This window comes from Arachis hypogaea, chromosome 18 (assembly GCF_003086295.3).
Source record: "Arachis hypogaea cultivar Tifrunner chromosome 18, arahy.Tifrunner.gnm2.J5K5, whole genome shotgun sequence".
Lineage (NCBI taxonomy): Eukaryota > Viridiplantae > Streptophyta > Magnoliopsida > Fabales > Fabaceae > Arachis > Arachis hypogaea.
In genome coordinates this window covers 132,928,085-132,938,653 of record NC_092053.1, presented here as the reverse complement: position 1 = coordinate 132,938,653, position 10,569 = coordinate 132,928,085, and the positions used below count along the sequence as shown (strand labels likewise).

At 29.8% G+C, this 10,569-nt stretch overlaps 1 long non-coding RNA gene across 1 annotated transcript; it reads right to left on the bottom strand.

The window, feature by feature from the left end:
- Positions 1-7,974: 7,974 nt before the first annotated feature.
- LOC140181686 (uncharacterized) lies at positions 7,975-10,214 on the bottom strand. Its single transcript, XR_011876727.1, has 2 exons — positions 9,886-10,214; positions 7,975-9,287 (listed from the first exon to the last, which is right to left on the bottom strand). It is a non-coding gene; the product is annotated as an uncharacterized lncRNA (long non-coding RNA).
- Positions 10,215-10,569: the final 355 nt, after the last annotated feature.

The window sequence follows — 10,569 nt, the reverse complement described above, 5'->3', positions numbered from 1 at the left end:
TTGCTAGTATTTATAATTCTGATTTTTATAGTTTTTCAGTCTTGTTTTAGTTTATAATATTCTTTTTTTGCATGGATTATTGTATATAAAATCTTTTATCTGTTTATCTTTTTCTTTAATATAATTTTTCAAATCCTCAAAAACTTTTTTTATTTCTACACTTTCTGTTGTTTCTAAATATCTTTTTAATTTTTCAACTTCATTCTCCATTTTTTCTTTTAACAGTTTTAATTCTTTTAAGTCATAATATGGTTTTCCAGGCATTTATAAATTTTTTAAGTTTAACTCCAACTTGTTTATATTTATTCTTATTTCTATCCTTTTTATTTTAAGGTCATCAATTTCGATCTGAAGATTATTTAATTCACTTTTATACTCCTTTATTTTACTTTTTAATTTTTTCGCCCTTTTTCTTTTTATTTTATTTTCTAGTCTTTCAATCTTTGTATGCTTCATTATTTATCTTAGAATTTCTGTAAATTCTATCATTGATTCATCACTATTCTCTAGAGATTCTATTAATTTTTCTAGCTCTTCAACTTCTCTTTTCAATTTGTCATAGATTATTTTTAGAGCTTCAAATGCTCTTTAATTTATTTCAGAAAACTGTAAATAATTTAACCGATTTTCTCTTTCAAAGAGCTCTTGTTTCTTGTCTTGATAAGTTACATATATTTTTTCTTTATTTATTGTCATAATTTAGTGTTTAGGGTTTCATTTAATTTTTCGACCTTTTTTGTTAATTCTTTTATTTCAGAGTTTTCTTCTTTAATCTTTAACTTAGATAAACTTAAAGGGCTATTAATTTTAGATTCTCTTATTTGAAAATTCGATGAAACTAATTTTTCTGATGGTTCTTTTAATAATAGAACTGGGTTTTCAATAGCTTTATATTTTGGTATTTCTGTTTTTACAATTTTCTGAAATAATTCATCGACATAAATTCTTTCTCTGTTTTTAAATATTATACTATGATGGCTATTTGTTAGAGCATAATTTATTGCATATGTAATTGAAAATGGTTCATCGTCTTGTTCCATTAGATTCTTTCTGTGAAATTTATAAGCCAAACTTATAGATCTTCCAAAATTTTCAGTTGATAAAGGTATAGCATATCCAAGGTGGGCATTGAATTTAACATTTACGTTTGCCAAGTTTCCATGAACAATTCCAATTATTTGATCTATTGGGTCATCAGTAATTCTTTTGTCACAGATTGCTAAGCTTATTGGTGAATTAATTCCTTTCATATATGTAGATTTGATTAAGACTTGTATAGTGCTAATATGAATCCATCCAATTTTAGATCTTTTTTGTTGATCCTTAATTTTCTCAATCTGTTTACTCAATTCTTCATCATTTATCAAAGCTATTTCGAGTTTTCCATTGGCGGATTTTATCTTTATAGGGGCTTCAAGTTGAATTTTTCCATAGTATATTATATTTTTTCTATTAAAAACTTCTTTTAAAAGATTTTGTTTATTAAAATTTTCATTTGATTTGAGATTTAATTCTGTTTTTAGAATAGCCTGTTTTTCATTATCTAATAAAGCAGTTAATCTATAATAATCAGATTCTTCTGTTAATTCTAAACTTTCTAAATAATTCATAATTGAAAGACTAGGATGAAGATGTACCTTTTTGGAGAAAAACTTCCTTTATTTAGTATATTTTACATAAGGTGTTTTTATCTCTAGAGGGGAGATTGTAGATACTAGCTCCAGAGGGGAGTTTAGAATTATTTTTTCCTAAGGGAATTCTTTTTCAGACTATAGAATCGCCTCGACAACTTCCTCCTTACTCTCCTAGCATATGAGTACTCTTAGCCTCCTGCTTTCCATTGTCTGATGCTCTCTACAATTGCCTAAGCATCCTATTTATAATAGTTGGGTTTGATGGACAATTCCCATTCTTACCCTTCTTATGACGTCATTGCTTACGTCATTGTTTGTTTTCTTGCACCAGCTACATTGTTGGTGCTCTATGACCTAAGTGCTTACGTCACTATACAATAATGTTAAGAGATGCTTCAGATGCACTGTCCTCCTCTTTTATCATGTGACCCTCAGATGCATTATCTTCTTCCTTCATCATGTGAGTTGATTCCGTTTCATTATTGCTTTCTTCAGATATCTCTGAGGCACATAGCTGGCACTTGTGGTCTTCTCTGTCTTTTATCAAATAGCAGAGATTCCTCTTTATCCCTTCAGGAAGCTTTTCTAAAAGTCCAGATAAGTTGTAGAATGCTGATTCAAATTCCACCAAGAGTCTCATCTCTCTTTCTTCAATTTCATTTCTTTTACTGGACACAAGCAGAGTATTTCTACTTTTATAATTAATCCTTGTGTGAGATTCCTTCGTTATTTTTTGGGTTCTTTCAAAGACCCTTACTAATGTGCTGGCTAGCCTTCCTTCATGACTGTAAATTGTTAAATCTTGAATCTGATCAATTGGTTGAAAATTTCCTGGGAAGACGGACATGAATATTACTTGGTGTGCTGGAACCAAGCATTCTTCTTCTTCATTAAAAATAGGTTGACTGTTTGTAAATTTTAGGGATATATCCCTTGAATTTACATTGTCAATCATATTTTTAAATCTCTTTACTGCATCAACGAATCCTGCAGGAAACTCACTAATAATTTTTAGATCATTAAAAATTAAAATTGTATCAATTAATCCATACTGAAAAAACTGATAGGTGTCAGATGGGGAAGCATCTGGAAATATAACCAGCTTTGTTAGCTGTTCTTTAGTAATAGGATAATATCCCAAAATTGCCCTTTTTTCTTCAGTTCAATTCAGGACTATGTTAAGAGTTTCTCTGAGATTTGATCTACGGACCCTTTTCCTTTCCTTGATTTCAGCCCTTGTAGGAATGTTTCTTATTATCCATGTTCTCTGGGTTTGAATTGGAGCTTTATCTGCTCTTTTTAGGGTTTGCTCTGGATGGAGAGCTTCATATTCCCTGAAGGATTCCTTTGCCTCTTCCAGTGTTAGAAACCCTCCTTTATGAATTATCCTTGATTGATGTGTGAATGGTGCTGCTTTTTCCCAGGCATCATATACTCCTTTCATGGGGCCATTATAAATTACATAATATTTTTTATCTTGGGTGAATTTTTTAATGATTTCAACAATTGTTTTATTTTCTGAAATTTTTTCTTCACCTGATTTGTCCACTATGCTTAGCTGGCTGAACTCTGATGATTTTGCTTGTTGTGTTGATTTCATTGCTTCAATGGCCTTCTTGAGGGATTGAATCTGTGTCCTTATTTGCTGACAATGCTTGCATTTTTCGAGTTCTTGCTCATATTTTTGAATTTCTTGATCTAATGCGTTGTAGACGAACTCCATTCTCTTGTTAATGTATCTGCAATAACATTTTTGTCACCCTTAATATATTCAATTTTTATTGGATATTGTAACAAAATAATTGCCATCTTACCAATCGTCCATGATTATAATCAACTTTTAAATTATATCGTATGAAACCTGTTAGGTAACTTGAATCTGTCCTTAATGTAAATTCTCTGGGTAGTAAATCAATTTTCCATTTCTTAAGAGATTTAATTGCTGCTAGAGTTTCCTTTTCATGAGTGGTATATCTCTATTCTGTTGGAGTAAAAGTCCCTGAAATATACCTGCAAAGTAATTCCTTTATGGAATATTTAGAATCTAGTGATTCTTTTTCTTATTCCAAACTTTTTATAGCTTTCTTAGCTTTTAGACATCCTGACCAGGTTATATCTGAAGCGTCTGTTTCTACTATTAAGTAGTCGTTTTCTTCTGGAATATAAAGTTCTGAAAGTTTTTCACATAATTTCTTAATTCTTTGAATTTGCATACTATCTTTTTCATCCCATTTCCATTCTTTTTTAGTACTTATTTTTGGAAATAAGCTTTTAGTGTATTCTGTTATATTCTTTAAAAAACCTTGATCAGAAATATAATTTATACACCCTAAAAATCTTTGTAATTGTTTTCTATCTTCTATTTTATTAGGAAATAAATTTACCTTTTCTAAAACATTTGGTTGAAGTTTTAACTTTCCTTGAGTGGATAGAATTAATCCAAGAAACTCTATTTCTTGTTTTGCTATTCTCGCTTTCTTTTTGCTAAGAACTAATCCTTTTTGTTTACATCTTTCTAAAACTATTAATAATTTTTGAAGATGATCTTCTTTATCCTATTTTGTAAAAATTAGTATATCATCAATGTACACTAAAACAAATTCATTTAACTCTTTTAGATTTTCTTCCATAAATCTTTGATAAATACCTATGGCTTGTTTTAATCCGAATGGTAATACATTCCATTCATAGAGCAACACACTTGTTGATTCTTTCGTTGGGCAAGTAAAAGCAGTTAATTTCTTTGTTTCTTCGTCTAAACGAAGTTGCCAATATCCTGATTTTACATCAAGAGATGAAAACCAAGTTGCTCCTTTGATTTTTTCTAAAATAGAGTCTTTTCTTGGAAGTTTATGAGCATCACCAATAGTTGCTTCATTCATTTTTTTATAGTTTATAACCATTCTTCGTTTTCCCCTTTTAATTTCATTATTGTTTTCGACGTAAAAGGCTGGAGCCGCATGAGGACTTTTACTTAATCTTATAATTCCTTTTTCCAAAAGATCTTTACATTCTAATGAGAACTCTTCTCTATCTCTTGCGGAATAAGGAATTTTATTTGGAACGTTTATCTCTTTTGTAGGATCTTTTAATTTAATGCTTACTAATTCGTTATTTGTATTTTTAATATCTAAAGGATTTTCAGTACAAATTTCATCCAAAAGTTCTTCTATCTTTATTTCAAGATTATTTTTTGGAATATTTATCTGAAAATATAAATTTAAATAACATGTTTCTAATATAGAAAATATTTTAAATTTTAAGATCTTATCTATAGTAGTTGGAATTTTTATACGTTTTGATTTTTGATTTATTGAAGAATCGTGTGGAGCTTTTAAAACTATATATGTTAATTCTTGAATGAATGGATGATATAGCTTTAAAAAGTTATTGCCTATGATAAAATCCATTCCAGAATCTAACATATATATAGATGGAACAATGAACCTATAATTTTGAATAAAAATTTCAGCCATCTCTGCTTTTTGGTCAATTTTATGTATTGATTTGTTAGCTATTCTAACTCTTAATGGTTTCTTTAATTTTTTCCAATCAAGTTTTATATTTGTACTAGCAAAGCATTGTGTTGCTCCAGTATCTATGAAAGCATTTATAAACTTTTCTGCTATTTTTATAGTAATAAATGTGGCACTATTACTCAGTCTCTGAGTCTGTTTCTGAAACATATTCAAAAATATAGTCTAAGTTATCATCAGATTCTTCTAATGGTTCCATAAAACAAGACTTAGCAATTTCTATTTGTTTGGTAAAGTCCTTTTTATCCTTCTTTTTTGGACATTCATTTGCATAGTGTCCTTCTTCTTGGCAATACCAACACTTACAATTTTCTTTTTTATTTGGGCAATAGTTATTTTTTTGTCTTTTGTTTTTATTGTTATTTTCCTTTCTAAAATACCTCTTTTTTCTCCAGTTTGGATAGTATTTTCTTTTTCTAAATTGATATTTTCTTTTTCTTTGAAGGTTTTTATTAAGACCATATTTTTGAGGTATCTCTTCATTATCCTGACAGCAAATTCTAATTATATTTGCAAATCTTTTTTGAGTCGCTTCTTGCATACAACGTTCTTTTATTTCCTCTCTTATTGCAGAGGTTGCTCCACCAAAATTATTTTCAATTGTCCCTCTATTTATTTCTCTTATAAATCTTCCCATTATAAATTCATTAGCAGGATATGGAAGTTTTGTTATATACATACTAAGATAATGATTTTTATCTTCTTTTTTTAATTTGTAATAATGTATTCTATATTCACATATATAAGACTCCACATTACATAAATCATATATCTGAATATTAGCTAAATGGTTTTTTGCTTCTTGATATTCTTTATTATAGACTTCTTGTCTATGATCTATAATATTTTTTCCAAAAAATTCTTTATATAGAATCATCATTATATATAATATCTTATCATAAGCTGTTGTTTTTGTTGCTAATTCTTCTATTATTTGGTTTTCTATTGATGTCATATAATCTCTTATAGTTCCTTTAGTATGAAACCCTATGTAATTCCAAATGTCTCTTCCAAATAATTCACTAAGTTTTGGATTGGTAAAGGCTTCTAATAAGAAGGAATTTAACTAGTTTTCGAAAATTTCTTTTTCATTCTTTTTACAATCTAAATCGAGCATCCTATCTCCTTCCATTTCCTGGATTTTAGGAACATATTTTGATGGTATTTTTGTATATTTTGAATCTTTATTTATAAACCCTTTTTTAAAAGCATAATTATCAAAAACTGTTTCCCATTTAAATTGAGATTGATTATCCTTAGATGTTTCAGCTTCATTTTTTACTTGTATTGGAATTGCTGGTTCTTCGTCACTAGAATAATCTAGGATGTGTTCTTCATTTTCTATATTTTCAGAATTTATTAATTCTTCTTCTATTTGAAATCCTGTTCCATAATATTATTTTCTTGAGCCATTTTTAATTGTTTAAAAAGCATTGTAACTTCTTCTAATTTTTCTTCAATATTCATAATTTTAGTGGTGGTTTTACTTTTAAATCTGTTATGTTGATTATATTTTGAAATTTTTCTTCTTTGGGATTCTCTTTTTCCTTATTTCTTTGAAATTTTATGGATACTAATATTTCTTCAAGCATGTCTACTATAGAATTTAATTGTGGGTTAAAGGTATGATAAAGATGTGGTGAATCATCTCCATGGTAACATTTTTTAGAAATTTCGTGTGAAAAAAAAGTTTTTTCAGGTTTTTGAAGTCCTTCAATAAAACTTATAGTAAAATAAAGATTTTGAGAAAAATCATTTTGTATTGATTTTAAGAATTCGGTGTCATTACAGTTAACATTAGTTAAAATCATTAATTTTTGATCTATTAATTTTGATAACTTAATTATTTCTTCTCTTAAATCTTCTAATTTACTTTTTTCCATTAGGTGACGCTTTTCTTTGTGAAGAGTTACGGTTTTAAGTGAAAAGTATGGTTTTAGAATGTGTGGTTTGGGTTTTGCCACGTAAGCACATTTTTAAAATTTGTTCTGTACCCTATATTTCTCTTTAGATAAATAGCAATGTTATTTATGTTTTTTGGATTAATTTTTAATATATATTTTTTTACAAATTATTAAAAATATAATTATTTATGTATTTTATTTTATTATTTTAAGTTTTTAAAATTAATATTATCATATAAAATTAAAATTTTTATATTTTAAAAATTTAGAATTAAATTTTTATTAAACACAAAAGAAATAATTTAATTTATATAAATTTAAAAAAATTTGTATAAAAAATATATTAAAAATATAATTATTTATATATATTTTTTATTTATTTAAATTTTTAAAAGAAGTAATTTTAAGCACAAATGAATATAGAAAATGCTGACCACATTACCCTGTTAGGGTATTTTAGTCTTAGCGTTGTTGATATTTAGTGTGATATTTTTGGATATTCAACAATGTTCCATCGTTAATAAATATTATTATTTTTTTGTTAATATATTTAATTAGTAATAATTTCTATCTATATTTATAAAAGTTTTATATACACAAAAATTATATAATTTATATTTATATTTATTAAAATTTTATACACATAAGTCAATAAAAATATGGGAGATCAGTATTGAAAAAGGGGCAATGATCCCTCCAAATTAAAAATGTTAATGTATAAAAATTATTTTTTATATGAGTTAAATTTTGATATACTGATAGTGTAAAAAGTAAGGTTCAAAAAATCGGACTGGTCATCAAACTGCTCTAGTCATTGGTTTACTAGTTTACTGGTCTAACCGGTTTAATCAAAAAAACCGTTTTAGAATAGAATAATAAATAAATTATAAATACACATCCTAAAATATAAGTATAGTATGATATAAATCTTAAAATATCTTCGAAATATTTAACACACTACATAAAATATCATCAACCAAATACATATGATCTTATCAAAATCCAAACTCAAAAGTTAAATAATAATAAAAGCATATCTAAATATTAAATCCCAACATCATGGTTTATCAAATCAGTCAAGTTCTTGCGGATTAAGGCAATGAGCAGCACATGGTGACTAATAGATATTATCATATTTTCTATTGATAAGCCTACCAGCAGTAACATAATTGGCCGCATTGTCAGTCACAAGTCACAACATGCACAATATTATTTAGGCCAATCCATTCAATCACCTCAGAAAATAAATTACATAAGTGTGAAGCATTTTTTACCATACTGGAAGCATATACTGATTTCACGAAGCACAAACCTTTAGAACAATACACCAAGAAATTGATTAACGTTCTTTGTCTTTGATCTGTCCAACCATTAGCCATGAGGGTACATCCAGTTTTCTTCCATGCACTCCTATAACTATCAACTAGCATTTGACTTTCTCTTTTAAGATCAGCCAACAAATGAACCCTTAACTTATCATAAGAAGGCCGCTTGTAACCAGGTCTAATACCAGCAACACCATCCAGCATATCTTGAAAATATGACGACATCACAGCATTAAATGGAATTTTACAATCCAAAAGCCACCGAGCAAATCGTTTATCAACCTCGTGTATCGCCTCTTTGTTTTGCAGAACACTTTTAATACTTGGTTGAGCTCCTAGAATTGTTCTTGGTGCAAACATAGGAGGAATGACTTTGTCTTTTTTCTTTGGATCACTTCCAACTCCTTGCTGACTCGAGGTACGCTTCTGCTCCTGTTCTTCTTGAGCTATAGCCTCATCAATTGCATCCTCTACCTCATCACCACCCTCTTGACCAAAACTTACTTTTCTTTTTGTTGGTCTGAATATCTTTCAACAAACTTTCCATCTATTTTTCCACATCATATGGAACTTTAGGACATTTTTTCACATCTCTAATAATCTTTGCTAGATGTTTCTTCGTCCTATGAATTCCACCTCCATTGAAAACTTGTAGACAAAATAAACATTGATATTGTGATTTTCCATTCACCATTTGTAAAGCAACATATTTCCAAGCTAAGTCAGTTTTTCCCCTAAGGTTAGAAGAACCTTGTGACTGACTATCGTTAGCACTACGGAAATTAGGATTAGCAGCATCATTCGGAATAGAAGTATCAGCAGGCATGTTATTATTCACAGAAGCATTATTATCAGCAGTTGCTTCTTGATTAATACTATCTTCCATAACTGAAATTAATAAAATATATATGAAATTAAAAATAACCACAGCAATGAACATTAACAATTCTGCCTACACAATGAACATTAATAGAAATTTGAGTAGAAATTGAGCAACAAATTTCTGCCTACACAATGAACAGCCACACAATTCTGCCTACACAATGAACATTACCAATTCTGCCTACACAATTAACATTAACAAATTTCAGCTTATTTAGCAAAGGAACGAACAGAAATTGAGCAACAAATTTCAGCTTATTTACAAAACAGAGTAACAAATTTGAGCAGAGGAATGAACAGAAATTGAGCAACAAACAGAAATTGAGCTGCAAAATAGAAGACTAGCCAGTTAATTTTCAGATTATTTATTTCTCATGCTATTGAGCAGAGGAACAAAGAAGGAAGAAGATGAGCAGAAGAAGTTCACAGAGAAAGTTCACAGATACTCGAAGTTCACATAGAAAGTTCACAAAAAATTAAATAGAAATCTAAGTTCAGTAGTTCACAGAGGAAGTTCACAGAGTATCAATTTCATGTTTCTTATACTAGAGAAGATGAGTAGAGGCGAAGAATAAAGAAGATGAGCAGAGGACGAGTCACTCACCTGGGGTCGATGGAGGGCTACTGGTGTTGACTGTTGAGGACCGCGCGACGATGAAGACGATGAGAGCTACTGCCTGCTGGTGTTGAGAAGATGAAGACGATGGAGATGGATGGCTACTGGGCAGGAAACCAGGCGACGATGGAGGGTTACTGGGGCTGAGGACCAGGCGACGGTGGTGGCGCTGACGACCCGAGACCGCGGTGACGAAGGAGGGCGACTGGGCGGCTAGGGTTCATGGCGGCTAAGGTTCACTGATTCACTCACTGTGAGATGAATCATGAATGAATGCGTGAATGGGGGTCGAGGGGGGAGGGGGGGTGGAGTGCTCCACGAGTGGGTCGGGTTGGGTTAGTTTTTTTTTTTTTAACAAAAAACGGTGTCGTTTAGCAGAACCGGCCGGTCACCGGTTCGGCCCAACCGGTCGGTTTTTGGCCGGTTTACCAGTTCTTCAGCGATTCTTTCTGGTGCGATTTTTAGAGGAGGACCGGACCATTTGCATCGCCGGTTCGCAATTAAACCGGTCAAACCGGCCGGTCCGGTCCGATTTTCAGAACCTTGGTAAAAAGTCATACAATCATATCTATTTTTTTATGACTATTCATGCGATCAATATAAAATATACATGTAAAATTATTTTACACTTATAGTGTATTATAATTAAATTCTTTTTATATTAGTCTTCCT